Source organism: Vespa crabro, chromosome 3, assembly GCF_910589235.1.
Source record: "Vespa crabro chromosome 3, iyVesCrab1.2, whole genome shotgun sequence".
NCBI classification, from domain to species: domain Eukaryota; kingdom Metazoa; phylum Arthropoda; class Insecta; order Hymenoptera; family Vespidae; genus Vespa; species Vespa crabro.
This window is the reverse complement of record NC_060957.1, coordinates 53,820-72,630: the sequence shown is the minus strand read 5'-3', so window position 1 is coordinate 72,630 and position 18,811 is coordinate 53,820. Positions and strand designations below refer to the sequence as shown.

Here is an 18,811-nt window from a genome sequence, read left to right as displayed (position 1 = left end):
TCGTAAGGGAGAGAGAGAGAGAGAGAGAGAGAGAGAGAGAGAGGCTTATCGTTGGTAAAAATCAGAAAATGCGGCTGAGTCACTTCGAGACTTTAAAAACGACGATAAAATCTTTCTGATCCCATTTACGAAGCTAACAAAACTTTCCGAAGCGTCAATGTGTTCGTGCAGAAGAAGAAGAAGAAGCAGCTTCTATGTTCTCTACGTATTCTATTTCTTTCTCTCTTTCTCTTACGAGGGCGGAAGCTATTTGACCTTTGACCCGAGCTCGACGACGCTTTGACAAATTCACGAGTCGTCGTATCGTAACAGAGTTGGTTACCTTATCCTTTGACCTTCTTTTTCTGAGCGTAGGATGACAATCGAAAAGAGTAATGGATACTGTGTTGCTCTAACGAAAAAGGCTTCACGAGAATTTTTTTTTTTTTTTTTTTTTCTATTACAATTTGTTCCTCTGAACACGATGATTACGTAGTCAATTATCTTTCTCTCTCTCTCTCTCTCTCTCTCTCTCTCTCTCTCTCTCTCTCTCTCTCTCTCTCTCTCCCTCTCTCTCTCTCCCTCTCTCTATCTGGCCCGCTCTCGTTCTTCGCGAATCTAACATAAAAAACATACTGTGAGCTTTCTTCCAAGCACAAACAAGAGATACGATTTGTTCGATTATATTCTAATAATAAGATTAGATGTTATATGCACGGATACGTGTATGTGTATGTATCTGTATATGTGTGAACATAATCAAGAAAGATATAAGAAGAAAGAATGTACAAAGTTCTTGAGTGAAAGTTCTCGAGAAGTAATATAACTCGTAAAGAGATATATGAATTTGTATCGTATTATTACTTATATTTGTATCTATTGTCAAGATTGTCCAACCAAATTCAATGATATTTTCGAGAATAGGTTATGGAACGAGCCAAAAATCTTGTGTTAAGTTAATCGAACAAAAAATATACAAAAGATAAGAGAAATAATTTCTTTCTGGATTATAACGTTAATCCCATTAATGGCTAACTCTATATATAATTTAGTCGTTGTTATGGTAACGTGGCCATGAGATTATTTCGCTTTCTACGGATGCGAAAAGGAAAACAAGTTTTGCGTTAATCAGAGAATTTTAACATAATATATACGAGCGACACAGTTCTTCTCCTATTTTATCCTACGTAGCATGTTTAAACTTTATCCTTCGCATTTTTTCCTATGTGATATTCCTTATGATACATGTAAATCTATTACAAGTATTATATACGTATCCTATGCCTTGCAAGTTGCAACGTGAAAGTAACGAGCGATGAGATAAAAAGAATGAGCTATCAAAAAATTTATTGTTCATTGCGTTTCGTTATTGTCGTATAAGGCGCAACCTAGACAAAAAAATATGATTTCATCAATCGAGGTCAGTCATTTCCAATTCTTTGCGTAAATTAATACATTGACGACGATAATGAAATAGATTTTTTTTAATTAAAACTCTGATTATGTCTAGACAAATAATTAATATTTCTATTCTAATGATACTTAACGCAAGAGAATAGGGGAAACAACCTATGAGATCGATATGAAAATTCAAGTTGTATATACGCTTCAAATATTTCATTTATGAACTTTTACCTGTACTCCTAAATACTTGACCAATAGCTTCTGATGTACTGTGATTCTAGACTTTTTACCTCCTTATATTTGAATCTTCTTTCACATTCTTTATACTTCTCGATGAGGCCACTTTAAAAGTAGGTCGGAATAATATTGTTTCATATTTGTTAGGGTTTATTTTTAATTTCCAGTTCATCAGGCAATTATTGATTTTTCACATAAAGTTTGTAATTTGTTTTGTATTACATTTTTATTTCATAGTTAGCGCGGCGTATAATATACGGTGTCTGCGATAGCTTCGCTTTTATAGACGTATCTTCTCTTCTTCCAAGTTATTTCCAAACAGTATATGTTGAAATATGTAATGTTGAATAGTATTAGCGAATTTACTGTTCCCCGTTGTAATCCATTTTTTACTTCGAATGCTTTTGTTGACTTATTAGAGCTTTCGTGAATTATAAATTTTCGAAATGTTTCGAAACATGAGAGCTTTGATAAAAAAAAAAAAAAAAAAAGAAAAAGAGAAATGTTTCGAACGACCTGATACAGAAACGCCGAGAGATTTCAACATTGTTTTCCTATGCGTATACGTATATAAATATAAATCAAATTTCCTAATTCGCGCATTAATCTTGTGTTGTAAAATGAAACTCAAAACAAAAAAAAAGAAAAAAGAAGAAAAAGAAAATAAATAAATAAGAGTGAATACATTAATTGTTGCATCAGACTTAATAGACGTTTTACGTGTAAACTTTAATCATTTTAGCAAGCCGATATATATTCGTTTTACGAAAAGCATATTAGGCCTGCTTATGTTAGTGGGAAGCAAAAAATTATTTTCTTATGATTAATGCTTGAATCGTTATATTTTATATATTTAACTGGAAAAAAAAAATTAATAAAGTTTCAAAACGTTATGAAAATTATTCGCTATCGTATAAATAACTTATTGTAGGAGTGCCCGTTAAATTCTTTCATCGGCCACGAATGAAATTTATAGAGAACAATAGCATTTATTATTAATTATATTATAAAAATATTATCTCTGCGTTGACAATAAAAAAAACTTCATTTTTGCGAAAAAGAAAATAGAAAACGTCCTAATCTATCCAGAATTTTAAATAGAACTGAAATATTCCGTTTCTATCGAAAGTTATAGTGAGGGAACATCTTTTGCAATGACGATTGTATAAGAAACTCCCTGCGGTCGTGTATAAAACGAACTGTAACTTATTATATATTTATAAGGACGAAGTTTTCATATATTTATGCGCAGGGAACTTCTGAAGTTCACTGATATGAGGTATATATGAATATTATGAGTATGCATCCAAAAGGTGTAGATTTATTAAGGGCTATATGTTTGAAGAAATGTTTTTATATATAAAAATAACAAAGAAGTATATAAAAAGGAAAAAGAGAATAGAAAGCAGTATTCATCAAACATACGTAGCTTCGAACTTTTTTGTATTATTCATAGATACATATGCATATACATGTTGTATAAATATTTCATCCAATTGAAATAGGAAAATTTTTTATTTTCACTTGAATATTTTCTTTGACATTTTCCTGCAGTATCTATGCACTCTATTATCTATTAGCGCTGCTACCCGATACATTATTGCTTTAGGATCGAAGTAACGATCAATATATATTATAATATATTATAGAGATGTTGTTATCTCTGAGAGAAGCTAAATACGCAAACATTTCTGGCGGTGTCTATCCTGTATGCTTAATTTTTTTCTGAATGTGCTCGTTGAGATTATAAAAAGTTCTGCTTTGGATCATTTATTTGATTGGTTACTGCCCTAGATCGTTTTTCTAATCTTTTCTGTAAATCGATTCTTTTCCTTTTACGTTAAACATTGTCAATAAGAACCAAAATACAAAAAATTGAATAAAGACAAAACCGAGTATTATCAACTGGTAATACAATTATACGGCTGAAAGACAAGTAATGGACGAAAATTAAAGGAACTTTGTACTTGTCATCCTATCCGATTAGTATTAGGTATACCTATCGATGGATGATCATGTGTCGCAATTATACACGATGTTCGTTTGCATGAAAAACCATTATGCGAGCTGATGTAATGCAAAAGGGGAGATCTCACAGAGATCTTTGTGAGACACTAGTGCGTCTAGATTGGTTATATTTTTTACAAATATATGCTTTCTCCTTTATTATTATAAATCATCATCGTCGTATGTAACGTAGTAGAATGTATTATGCAGAGCACAAGAGTTTACTTTAGGAACAATACAGGGGCAAGAGGAAACGTTTGTTCGGTCCGTTTATTTCCACTTTCGACGCTCTCGAAGTTCACGGAGTAGGATCTGAGCTGCATAGTCGTAAGATTTTCATATTTACGTTGGTTATTACGATTAATAAATAGTATTTAATAATTTTTTAATGAAATCAAAATCACCAAGTGAGTCCTTTGTGTAAGCATTTCGTTCAAATGCGTTTTCTTGCATTTGGATTCAGAACATTTGACGAGATGAGAATCAGCTTAAGCATACAAATAATTAGAAAATTGGCCAGTTCATGGAAACAAAACAAACACCATTCAAGCATTTACATGAAATCAGTAGAGATAGGAGCGGAGATAGGAGCTTCGTCTCTTTCACTGTAGATTTGAAGGGGCGCCACTATACGAGACTTATTCTTCACGATAAACGATGATGGAAACAACGTTTATATCAACAATGAATCTGGGCATAATTCTTAACCAATTTTGATCAACGATGTTTCATTTTAAAAATGAAGATTCAAACGAGGAGCCGATTCGTTCAAATTTTTGAAAAAGCTTTATTTTCTTCGAAAAAGTCCTGTCAAAAATGTTGTTCCTGAGCATAAAAAAAGGTTTTAAAAAATTTCAGAACGCCGTCTCCTCGTTCAAAACATATTTATCTTAAAAATGAGACCATGCTCACAAAATCAATCAATCTGAATTCTTTGTTGGTATAAACCATTTGACAAATCGCAATGCTCGCTTAATACACTCCGAACGAACGTGTGCATGATGCTCGCTTTTTTTTCTAGTCAGCTTGCTAACTCATTCACGCGGTTACTTTATGATCAATACAAAAGAAAAATCATTTATTCTCGAGAGCTATCCTACAAATACATAAATATATATATATTTTCTTATATTGATATTATTTCGGTTTTCATTGATTCTTGAATTGAATATCGTATATAAATATATAATACATATGTGTGTGTGTGTGTCAGTTTGAAAGACTTATCTTCGGAATCGTTCCAATCCCAGTCTAAGGCTTCATCTTCGCTGGATGTCAATGCAATCGATGCCGGTCTGTTGGATGAGAATGAAGAGCATACGGTGGATAGTATTTACGACCGATTAAATCCTCCATATACAATGCTGGAGTCATTGGTCTCGGCGGGACTTTTTGTCACGAGAGTAATAACGAACACAGTAATGAAACTGTCCATGTAGACGTAAGCAATTACATGATGATCGTACTACACTGCAATAACTCCGCAGCGAAGAGTATGGTAACAAAGAACACAATTTAATTCGTTTACTTTGAGGAAGCAAAACGTGTGCTCGAGCGACCTCTATCATTGTTGGTATAATATTCATGAGAAGCTCGAATTATCGTCAATATGTATATTAGTATAATATCGATGTGAATCAAAATGATTCCGTCATGGATTACTGTAATAGTTACTTTGTCACCTCGACATGTCAAATTTCATACATTGTGACCGACAAATATGACATTATGACAATTTGGACGAGATCATGTGTTAAGTCCAGTTGGATAATTTAAGATGATTAGTTTTTGATTGGACCGTGAAATCTTCACCAGGGATTAGGAATGTGAATTGGATTCACGTCGAGTGACGTGATATAGAGGGTGGAAATCGAACAAAACTAAGAGCAGACTATTAAAAATAAATATTTCAAGTTACTTTAAAAATAGATTTCCATCTAAATAATGTTCAGTAAAAGTTATAAGAGAATAGAGAAGAAATTTGAAATTGAATTGTAGTTTCACAAATTTCTGCTTCAAGATTAATTAGTTTATTACTGATTTCACAGAATACGGAATACGGACTTACTAACTAATTAGCAATTAAAAAGAATGCAGAATACAAATGTAATAACTAATCACAGAGTTATTGACAGATTAATTACCGGGTTATTATTGACTGGCGAATATCGACTATTTTTTTTCTGACAAGAGATCTACTCTTTATTTTGATTATAACGTCTACGATTCGTAGTTCGACGCGAAATTCGAAAAATTTATCGGAATGCACAAACAAAGATATTTTTATAAACAAAGGTATTCAAGATCTTTTCAATTGTCTTCAAACGTGTTATTTGACTCCATTGATGGCCTTATATTCAAAGGATTATAAGGTATCGAAGGATTATACGATGTAATGGGATAGCTTATCGTTTGGTAAATCCTAAAAAGGCATCGGTTTACTTTCTCTCCTAAATGGATCCTTAGATTACACATTCCAAACCTTCAGCGTAGAAAATCTTTAGCCTGGGAAAAGAAATAAATAAACGTACTTACGTAGGACGTAACAAGAGACTGTGCTTTCTTTTTTCTCGTATTAGTTGGCCGCACAATTTTTATCGTCGTATAATATTCAGCGAAGACGAGGCCTAATTTTTATTAAAGCGGTATTTCCTTGGGTTTTTATTCAAAAATAGCCAGAGGCGAAACATGTATTCTCACTTACTACGAAATGCGCTGAAAAAAAATTCTCTTTCTTTTTCTCTTTTTCCGCTAGAACCTATTTTCGACGGATTTGAGACGCTCGATCGGCAGCTTTTTCTATTTCGATTTGAGCAATCTTATACGTGGATGGAAAAGAATTTTACTTCAGTTGGAACTCGTATTTCTAAAAGCGTTCGTTCCTCCATTTAAACATTTCGCATTGAAATTCGTTTCTTCGCGTAATAAATAATTCGACAATTTTCTTTTAAAATCGTGCCTGCAATATATGACATTCAAACTAATAACTCCGGCCGTAAAGAAAGTGAAATATACGATCCATTTGGCAAATAATTAATTGTTAAAAAATAATTCGTTGTGAATTTTAACGAGATAAATTCAGATTTTCTGATTATATTTAAATTTAAAATTCAAAGTTTGACGACTCTTTAATTTAGTAATATCACAAACGTAATCAAAAATATAATTATCATATATTGGTAGAGAGGAAAAGGGAGATTGAAATTACATATTTAAGAATATATTTTATATAATAATAATTTACAAAATAGTTATATACAAAGGAATAAACTTGCTTACATACATTCGTAACGACTTTACTTTTCAATGCATCGAAGTGAACTCTAATGCACTCTTTTTAGAAACGTGACCTACTTTTAAACTTTAAGGCTGTTCACTCAATATCGTTCGAAACGCGTGTGATTTAAGAGACAGATGCGGAAAGAAATGAACTGAAAACGCGTTAGTAGAACTCTGTCCCTTTTCTTTCTCTCTCTCTCTCTCTCTCTCTCTCTCTCTCTCTCTCTCGATTCCTCGTGTCGGCATATATGCTTATATAGTAGGTATTTTGTACACTTCACACCGGGTGCATTTGTGAATTAGAATATGAGCTGAGAAATCAGGCACAATGTATGATCATCAATGTTTACAGAACAGCTGGTACGAAGTTAATACGTATTACGTAAGAGAAACGAAAATGCAATTCCTAGGTAGACGTAGATACTTTTCTTATATTCGATGTGCATTATTTACGTGCATTAGCTTTTTTGCATCTGTCTAAAAGTTGCAAAAAGTATTGTAAGCATATCTCGATGAAATCCATGCAACATGTGAACTTATCAAAAGCTCCTTCGAAAGATAACAATTATTATGCAAGATCATTATTTCCGATTTTCAAAAGAGACTTTTTTACTTGGATGAAAATATACATATGTAGTATAACATACATATGCATATTTTTTTACGTTACATCAGAGAGATACGGATTCTTTTCTTTCCTCTTCTTTTTTTTCTAGGGATCGACTAATTAACATTTAAAGGAACAGATATCCACCGACCATATAGACACGAATGGTTGATAAATAGAAGGAAAAAGGCTGAAAACTGGATTTATACCTTAAATTTTTACGATCTCAATTGTCGTCTGACTTTGAAGATTATGAGCTCATTCAAAAAATAATCGTTTACACGAGATTCAGATCGTTTCAGATTTTTACGTGAACGGATTTTTATTCGTGCAAAAAAGACACTTGACAATGATCCATTTTTAGACATTATTTTTCTTAAGGGACTAATATTTTGCTCAAGAATCGGAAACGATTATCTCGCATAGAAAACTTTTATCTTTCTAATGAGCCCTTAATTATCAAAATCGGACAAAGATTTTGACCATGATGATCCATGACGTAAATCCTTGCAAACGGATAAGCAGAGAGTCTCCTTAAGACGTACTAATTTATGCATCTTACATGCGTGGCCATTGTTAAAAAGAAATATCACATAACAAATCGTTCGTACAATAATATCGATCATATAATTCGAATCGTTTAACCGCTGCACGTATGAAGGGAATTTCTAACTACTTTCCAATCGACTTCTGCATCCTGTACACGTATCAGCTTGGTACGTGACAGACAACGCACATCCTCGACTTGAAAGAACAAACGCGATTACCCATTGGAGTTGTATTGCTACAGGTGGTGCGTCACTCATCTTCTTGGGTCTTTTCTATCGTTCATTTTAGAGCGAGGAGCTTTTTTAATATTTCAACAATTTTCTCTATAAATGAATTACGTAAGGACTCTTTAGTACAATTTAGACAAACTGTAGTCCTCGGAAAAGAAACAATTCTTTTCTAAAAGTCAACTTATATTCAGATTTGGTGAAATTTTTGGCAGAAAACAATAGTTCAAAAGCTTCTTATATAAGGTATATTTGAATAGTCTGTACAAACTTTGTGAATAAGTGCCAAGTGTGAATAAGGCCTAAACAAGCAGAAAATCGGTCGTATGAACGTATGGCGGACTCTGCCCACGTTATGTTCCGTTTTGTTTTATTTTTAAAATTGGCATGCCGCCGACATTAATGTTCTTTTACGTGTCGTCAATTATTAAAAATACATTATTTATACATTTTGCATCAATGCGACACAATCCAATCGTTTTTTCACTGGTATATAAAATCCGACCAAGTTATTTTCTCGTTGTGTCCATGTAACGCAATGATGCTAACGCAAATGCTGGGGCAATGCCAAATTTAAACCTTAATAACTCAACAATGGCCCGTACAAAATTCATGCATGAGCAATATGTTGGAAACGTTTCGATATCAGCAACAGAAATATGTAATAAAGAATATGGGGGTATCATTCAAATATTCAAATTGACCTTTGGTCTCCGAAGTTATCGCAAAGTCACACAATTATTACTACCACTTGTGCCCCTATAACATCACACATTTGTTTCAAACATTATGTGGATTTTTAATACTTGGGGAAATAATCGCGTGTAAACATTTAAACCGGACATATTATATGTACGTATTGTATATATATATATATATATATATGTATATCTATATGTATATATACATACATGTACAGAGAAAGAGAGAAATCACTAGGGAAATTATTCAGAAAGTTTCGAACGTACAAAGACATTGATTTAAAAAGACTGAGATAAAGGTAATACCATCTTTTATCCAGGAACGATAATCTAATTATATTTCCCTCACGGAGGACCCAACGAAGGATCCTTTTTCTTTTCTTTTCTTTCCTTTTCTTTTCTTTTATCGGTATTTCCTCCCCTTTGTTCCACAAGCAAAATACTGATACCTCTTTTTTCATAGTCCTTTCTTAGAGTAAAATCTTCGTTTTCATTTTGATTTGAAAATTTTTTTAAAAGATCACTAAAATGCCTTTGTACAAAATAATTTCGATGCAATAACAAGATATATTCCTGCGATAATAACATTTTTAAGGATGAAAATTACTCTTAGACTTCTCTTTAGCTGATGAAGTAAGACTCTATCGACCTGTACAGTTTCATCGAAATCGAAGGCGGCTAAAACGACGAATAAATGATCGAATCGTCTGAGTCAAGTTCAAATTTTTAGTGTAATTTAATTGATAGGACAGACTTTTTAAATATACGTATATATCTGTCTACGCTTTTGTCTGACTTGTATCGCAAACAGAATTAGTCGGTTTGTACAGTTTATGTAAATCAGAATCGTGTATATGTAAATTTAACTGTGGACTTGCACGAAACCATTCTTAGTGTCCAGTGCGAAGATTTATTTTTTTCGACTGCGAAATCTCGCATAAGACGATAAGACTTATTAAACGTAAATAACGTTAAATATCGCACTTTTGTTATCTGTGATCTTATTTTTCTACGTTCTTTCGTTTTAATCTTTTTTCTTTTTTTCCTTCGTTTTTTCTTTTTCTTTCATCACTGAATAGACGCCGGACCGTCGACGAAGACGAAAATCCGATTGAAGACAATCGATTCAAATGGGAAAGTAACTTGTCTTAAGGTACTCGAGTGGAAAGTTCCCGCGAGATAGAACGAATTTCGAGATAGAACGCATCCAAGTCCATGATTTTTCGAGTGGTCCTTTAAACAAAGATTTCCACTTTCTAAAATTGGCTCACGCAAGAGATAATTGGAGATCTTCAAATTTAAAATCAATAATTTTGCTTTGAGGAAAATTCGCAATCCAAAGTTCTCTATCTTAAAAAGATAACATTTTATAACATAAATTAACGTTTCTCCTTTGTGTTATTTTACGATACTCGACTATCATCATTTTATTTCGACTTCTATGCGCGGGTTGCTCTAATTGCAGGACAATTAGCGTCCCAGATTTCCTCGACTCGAATTAGTGCTCTAATCGAAGCAATTAACTCAAATTTAATCGGTCACCTTCGTGCTTCATCGTTTACTTCTTACTTTTTAATGGTTTCTTAAAAGGGAGGAAAAAAAATAAAAAGAATGGAAAAACGAATTTTCGTATCTTCAATTTTAATATTTTCCTTTTTCTTTTCAAATAAATTCCAACGGAACCGTTTCTTTTTGCCAATTAAAATTATTAAATTATAAAAAAATATCTGTTCTTTCACGAAATAATAATAAGTCGGGATTTAATTAGTTGCGATTTAATTTTGTTTACAGAGCGTGTTTGGTCTCGGCTGTTGCGTGATAATAAATGCTCGAAAAGTTTGGCTTGCAGATCCAGTTGAATTTTTGGAATTTTGTTCTTGCTTCGTCTGAAATCATTTATACAATTGTCATCCAAGTTTACATTATACAATTTCGCTCGAAATTAAATAAAAATACAAGGAGAATGTAAATTTATTTCTATATATATCCTACGCCTGTATTACTCGACTTAACATCTTGCGATCGTTAAGCATGTTATTCCGAATATTATAATAACTTTACAATTGGTGAAGATTTCGATATTAAACTTACGAAAATTAAAATCTCCTATTGAGATTCTTCAAAATTATCGACTCGGATAACTTTGACTCAAGTTGTTAGGATAAAAAGATAGCATTTATTCAAATATTAATGAATTGGCAATAAAACAAAACGTGAACGTTGAAATCGATCTTTTTTCAAACTTTCTTGTTTTGGATACTCTGCATGCTCGTTGTCGCCTGATATTACATAAACATTGGTCATACCTCCCCAACACCTCCCGTTCGTCGGACTATAAATGCGCCATCGATTCCATTCATACTGATAGAAGGAACGCATTAAACTCCTATAGCTGATTGGTCGGTGCGTATTTATTTAATCCTCTTTGTTGCAGGTACGTATTGAATGAAGCAACATCGAAAGATAGTATCTCATTAATCCGGCCGACTGTAACGGTTTGGTGAGTAAACTCGCTCCGTAGATAAAATAATACGCGACGTATTCTCGTGTTTCTATGATGGATGACGAATACAAGAGACGGTTGCGAGAAACGACCTTGTATATATGCTGAAAATAACGGAAGAGCATAATAGAAAATACATAACGGAAAATGCATGGGAGAAAAAGAAAAGAAGAAGAAAAAAAAAAAAAGAGAGCGAGCGCATTAAAGAATTGCAACGGTAAACGTACGTATATCGGTGAAATCGGTGAATTCGACGAAGCGAATAGGCAAATCGATCTTCGTGAGAGTTTTGTCATGCCGCGAAGGAAGTACATAGATATTTATAATATTCTTGGTGGTAGGCGTAGTTTCCATTACTCGTACAATATTCTAAGGCGCTCTAATTAATGATATTATTTTTGGAACATTTATACATTCAGAAATAAAATTCCTCGACAATGTTACGAACCCCATTCTATATTATTCCATATGGATCAACATTTATCGAATATTATACGATAATTATCTCCTTTATCTATGGTGAATTTACTCGAGTACTTTCAATTTAATAATTAACCTTTTAGTTGCCGTAAGCGCGTTAAAGCGCTTCCGATTATCGTGCACGTAATATCGCCTGTACAAAAAGAGCGTGTATACATGGTTTAGTTTGAACTTGAATTAATTAATACAATTAATCAAGATTGCGCATTTAACGGATTTTAATTCGCATACAAAGTTAAACTTTAAAATTATTTTCAATGTTTTCGTATATTCCTTCCAAATGTATAATTACTATTCATATTTCAATTATTGTTGAGTTTTTTTAACCGCTTAACATCGGTTACCCTCGCTTACCATCGAGATAATTCATTATATACAGCATCGAAAGGCATGATATAACACATATACACACATTAGGTTGAAAAGGGCGAATTTCCTCGATCAGAGGGATCGAATTAAATTCGATTTCTTTCACGTGGTAAAAAAGAAACGCTTCCAACAAAATCCATTTGATACACTTTGGAAAACTATAGAGATAAATTGACACATATCGTATATATACATCATATATATATATATATATATATATATATATATATATATATATATATATATATATAACATACTGTACGGTAAGATCGGCAGTACTTTCTATTCTAAGGTAGAATCGTTCGATATGAGACGTTTAATCGTGGATAGCAGTCAATTGTCATTAGGATGTGCCATAACATTCGCAGAGGAGTAATATAATTTACCACTCCTGAGAAGGGTTATGACATTGATAACAATGGTTAATGATAGTAATAGCGGTGATGCACCATGCAAGGATATTTTCATCCAAAGTCCCCTTACACGCGATTCGTGATTCTATAGGAGTCAATGAGCATTATTCGCCGGACGCATGCAACTAAATTCGAATAACGTGCAAGTGCCACTGATTTGAATATTTCCCTTTATTTCTTTTCTTATTTTTCGTGGAATTACACACTTACTTTAATATGCGGCGATATGATGACTGGCAACCTTTTTACCTCTCTTTCTTTTTCTATTCTTTTCTTCTGAGAAGAAATATCGATTATTTCTACTTACATATAATGTGTTCTACGAATAATCACAATAATTACGTTAATGTTATACTACATAAATATTATCACTTGAGTAATACGTTCGTTGCGTTGAATTATATATTTCTTTGTCCCTTTTTCTATTATATCTTTTTACAAACATTAACACTAATAATCAGACATTGTAATAGTTTAAAGCGCAGTAATATTTACCACTCAAATCCTAATAACTTTCATTTGAAACATTTGTTTATAAAAGCAATGAAATTGGGGATATTTGGTCGCATCGTTTAGAATGAGATACCCGGTATATTAGAAAATTATAATGATCGATAATACAGAGGGTTGCTAGAAAGAGGAATCACATCTGTCTTTCAATGTGTTATAAAATATGTATTCTCGCCTCTCATCTCGAGAGTTTTAATTAACTATTAATAAGTTAATCAATATTTTCACGAAAATCGCATTTAATCCTAGCGACTGTCGTGGATCACAATCATTTCTGAAATTTAACGACAGTAACAATTCTTCTATCGAGTTTCAACATTTAATTAACGTCACACTTCTTATTTTTCTTATTTATATTATTCTATATAATATTATTATTATATTCATCGAATGTGCGATGAAATTTGAAAATTCGAATCGGGTGAGTATCCGAAGAAAAGAATTTTTCGTTTCGCTTCGTTCTATTCTCGGTGAAAAACTCATTTTTCCTTGCTGTGCGTGAATTCACACATTTCTACTTTAGCATGCGTATACTCTACTTTTTCTATTATTTGCTGTCTACTTTTAAAATGCAATTTGGATGTCCCATGGGAAAACTGTAGAAAGTTGTCGAATTGTCGAAGATGGAGAATTTCTGCGAAGTTGAGCATGGAAACAAAGAAAATAAAATTCTTCGGAAATTCTTCCCTGAATTGCTACTGGCGTGCACTCATTTATTCGTCAGAATAGTTTTCCATTCGCACTCTTATGGGTTATGTGCGCGCGCGTGTGTGTGTGTGTGTGTGTACATATAGTTTTACCAAATCGTAGTCGTTTGATATTTCGTGGGAGGTAAATAGGTATTTACTACATGTGCAAGTACAATTTCTATATTTCTGTAAGGGAAAAATCGTTGCTACGTCTAAGAGCAAAATTGTAATTTCGAAAAGCGTACTTTCAGAAATTTTCCTTTATAAAAATGATTTTTCCTTTATAAATCATACATTTTATTCTTAGTAGTTAAGGTTTAAGGGTACGTATACTTTGGATAATGTAAGTATTCATTTATTTGAATTCATTATGAATATTTCAATTCATCGAACGAATGAAAATATTGCAGTTATTTCTTCTACTAATCTCTGATACAAAAATATACAGATTCAGATAAAATGAATTAAAGATGTATGAATAATGATTCACAGTGATCATAAATGGGAATAAATGAAATATTTTCATTTTTCGAAGAAATATCTGCAGTAACATGAAGAAACTTTTATGTTCTCCCGAGCAGAAAACGTAACACGATTGAACTGCAAAATAGCAAATCGAACTATTGACACGTAGCTACATTTATATACCCAAGAAATGTTGGCGGATGTCGATACGTATATTCGAGGATCGTTTAACCTAATTTTACGAAACCTATTGCAATAGAGGATAAAGTTAAGTTTTCCTTCATTCTTTCATAAAAATAATCATTACACGTTGAATGAAAAAACTTGAAAATTTTTTACCTCATTTTACATCTGCAACTACCTCTGAAATTTATCATATCATTTCCCATGGTTTCATAATATTAATTTAATTTTCGATTCACAACTTTAATTCATTTAAAAAAAGAAACAAACAGTCTCCAATTTATTACGGTCACCGAGCGATAGACATTAATACAGGCCAAATGTCCTCATAGAAGGTTTCTAAAACAATTAGCCACTTTAATTCTTAACTAAGGAGCACGAAAAAGAGAAAAGCATAAATTAAACTTTTATGTGAAAAACGCCGTCTGTGTTGTAAACCTCTCATAAAGCTTGATTAACAAAAATTCAAATAGATCGTCTCTCTGAACCATTCTTTATATTTTCTATATATATATATATATATATATATATATATATATATATATATATATACCTTCTATATCCTTATACAAATTTTCTCTTCTAAAGTCCTTCGAGGGTGGAGTCATAATCGATTGGACAATTAGAGTATTTTAGAAATCTTAATTGCAACCTTCGTTGCCCTTAAAGTAAGGAACCGTCTACCATCCCTGATTTTATAATACGAGCGACTCGACCTTCAGAATTTTATTGTTACGTTGCGCATACGCCAAGAATTGACTTTGACTGGCGCACATGCGTTACCTAGCTCCCTTTCTAACATGCGCACTAGTAGTAATGCTTTCGACAGCTTAATGCCGAAGGCTCGATCTCAATCTAGGTTAAGCAGTGAATCAATAAATTTAGCATTTGTGTTATTAAATATTATATTTTACTGTCGGTAACAAGATTACGATAATGCAAATATTCCCACAATTGCCGATTAAACCCTATATGGTTATAGAAATTCTTATAGTAAATCATCAAGAACTCTTGATGGATCTTAGTTCCCAGCGATTCTAATTATTACGATTCTTGATGAATCTTTGGTGGATCCTAATTATCGGCGATTAATCCTTGGTGATTCCTAGCTGTTGCTTCCCTCGGGATTTTTTTAAGGTTCTTTTAATCTCAACGATTATCCGGCAAGACGATCGGAAATATTAAAGAAAAGATTAAGGATAACGGGAAGATTTGTACGAAGAGTTCGAGCGTGACAAGTATAACGAATGAGAGGGGATAAATTTTGATTGGTTTATTCTCGAATATTTCATTACACACAACAATTTCATTTCTTGTACAAGGTGATTGCACTAATTTATCCTTAAAAAATAGATAGATTAATGGAATATTTTTGTTGTTGGATAAAACTTTCGGTTCAGAATTGAATGTTAAACGTATTTGTCGCCTTTTTAAATAATAAAATATAGTAATAAATTGTTTTTCTCAGAAAAAGGAGTTTAAGTTTGTTTCGTTTGTTTAGACAATTTTCGAAACGTCGTTAACTCACCCACCTTATATCCATTCCCAACGATTTCTAATGAATAATTCGTGGTGAATATTTTCTTAATGTACATTCAAGTTCAAACTATCGCTAATTACGGTAAAGGTAGAAGTTAATATATAGGTATGACAGTCAATCCGTCTATAATTAAGACTTATTTGTATCTTACCGAGCTCTGCAATTGTATTAAAGTCTGTTCCCGTTGATAATTACCAAGATTTAGAGATTAGAGACGCCGGGAAATCGATACTGCACAAACCTGTATTTCTATCTCTGATCAAATAATTTGAAGTCTTAATGAGAAAGCACGAAAAAAATTTGATTTTAAGATTTCTTAATTTTCGACTTTAATGATTGTACGAGAAATTTTGCAATTTCACAGCGAATTCAAAAATCGATTAGTTAGGATTCGTTGAACCGAGAAAAAGCTCGCACGATTAATATGATGGAGCATGCGTCTTCGAAAATGAAAAATGTAGGACCAATTCGCAAGTGTATTATCCTTTCGTTGCTTTGAAAGATCCTCGGAAGTGAGAACAAGGAGACGAATAATTTAAGGCAGTGCACACAATTTGAATAAGCCAAAGAATATTTCACTGTTTATTCTTGCGGAGATAAAGATAGGCGTGCGTATGAAAAAAAGAAAAAAGATATATCCGTTGAATCAACTCGTTGGATCATCTCGCTAATCTTCCTTTAGACGTTGACTGATTTGTTCAAGCGTTTTTTTTTTTTTTTTTTTTTTTTTTTTTTTTTTTTATGAAATCACAAAGAAAATGATAAAAGATATTTATGAAATAAATCCATCAGAATTTTCTTTTTTTGTTTTTTTCATGTCGCTTTGTATCGTTCGAAAAGTTTATTTTACGTATCAGGAGAGAAAGGAACGATCATGGTTGAAAAACTTCCTTTGTAGTGGTCTTACGTCTTGAGTAGGGGTACGGGGAAAGCTAAACTTTAATGAGATTAACTTTCCGACTTACGACGGTTTCTTTTAATACGGTTATTGTTAAAGTTAACCATCTTAGATGAATTTTTATTTTACGCCACGGAACATAATAATAGAAAAGTTGATGGAGTTAATTAGAGATATCGAAATTGCAATTACTATCAGAAAAAAAAAAAAAAAACATAAATGATATACCGCTGCTCGCTTACCGAATTATTTCAAATTGTACAAATGGTAATTAATTATTCCCTTTTTCTTCATTAGTTTTCTTATTTCTTCGTTAAATAAAGAATCGGTTATATACGAATAACATATATGGAGCCTTATACTTTTAGTCCATAACAAATAGAATATAATCCATGTAATGTCGTTCTTTTTATTGAGATAAACGAGAGAGAAATGAGTTTTCATTTGAGCGAAATGCACGTACGCGGTATTCATTTTACCCACGTATATTGTAATGTGCCAAAACTATGAGGGGTCCACTCGCAGGCACAGAGCTATAAATAAACCTGCAACAACATTATATTAATTAAAAATTTTTGTAGAGCTTTACTTACCGAGCGATATGTCCATTATTCTCTTTCTTCTAATCTTTGATTTTTTCTTTCTTTCTTTCTTTCTTGGCGATTTTTCCTTTCCCGTTTCCTTTTATGTTTCCATGTTCGTTCTTTCGTTTCAGAGGTTTCATCATCAAAAAAGAAAAAAAAAAAAAAATTAATTTGTTTCTCGGCGATAGAAGAAAATCAGTAGTCGTTAACACATAGCGCCAATTCTTTGAGTCAGAACTACACTTGTAAATTCTAATAAATCCCTTTTATTCTGATCGCATCAGATGTCAAATGAATTTTGCTTTCTTCGTCATGCTAAATATTTCATCGAACATCGCATGATTTTAGGTTATATCTTCTAAGCCCGACAAGTCTTCATCATCCTGGGAACGCAAATTGAGCCCCCGGGGTGTCGTCAAGGTGAAAATTGGAGAATACCGCAAAGATGGCTCCTCATCTCTGGGAGATATTTAGCAAAGTCAACTGTAATTTCTCTTATCCTATTATTTTCCGTAACAACAAGATGGAATACTCCCGATTGAAATAACAACAATACTCGATGCAAATTACGATGTACCGTATCCTGTGTTGTTGTTGAATAAACCTTCCTCGGAGGACCATGAATTGTTGGGATATGTTACAAAAACAGATTCACCAGCATAGAGTTGTTTTGGAGCAAAAAACTTTTAATTATGAATGTATAATTTTGTATTAACGCGACTTTAGCAAACCGATCTTTGGGATAACTGATTCGTATGGACGTATGGAAGTAAGAAATAATCAAAAAAAGCAATATTCGAATTAATATACGTATTTGGTTTTAATTAAAGAGAGGAAAAGTCTCAATTTGAAATATTTTCAGATAAAATTTAGCGACCGGCTGAAAATTTCGCTATGTCTAATAGTAATATGAAACACGAATAATATCATCTATTTTGAACAGAATTAGCATTAATTCGGAGATGTATTTTTAAGAATGAACAAAAAAAAAAAACAAAAATTTAATTTAATTATGCGACAAAAGGTAGCGATCATAATAGCAAAATGAGCAAAAATTTTCATCGGTCAAAAGTAATCATGAAATCTTCTTTTTAATATCATTTGTTCCAATATAAAGATTTAAAATGAAATATATTCTGTTTGGAAAAATCGAATGTTATTTATTATATATATCGAAGAATATAATT

General features: G+C 32.4%; 1 protein-coding gene and 1 long non-coding RNA gene across 2 annotated transcripts in view; one reads left to right on the top strand and one right to left on the bottom strand.

Moving 5' to 3' along the window:
- The window catches only part of LOC124422655 (chondroadherin-like protein), a 74,365-nt gene that overhangs the window by 27,279 nt on the left and 28,275 nt on the right, over positions 1–18,811 (top strand). The gene's annotated exons all lie outside the window — the stretch shown is intronic.
- LOC124422664 lies at positions 473–11,424 on the bottom strand. The gene is made up of 2 exons (XR_006941898.1): positions 11,297–11,424; positions 473–10,876 (listed from the first exon to the last, which is right to left on the bottom strand). It is a non-coding gene; the product is annotated as an uncharacterized LOC124422664 (long non-coding RNA).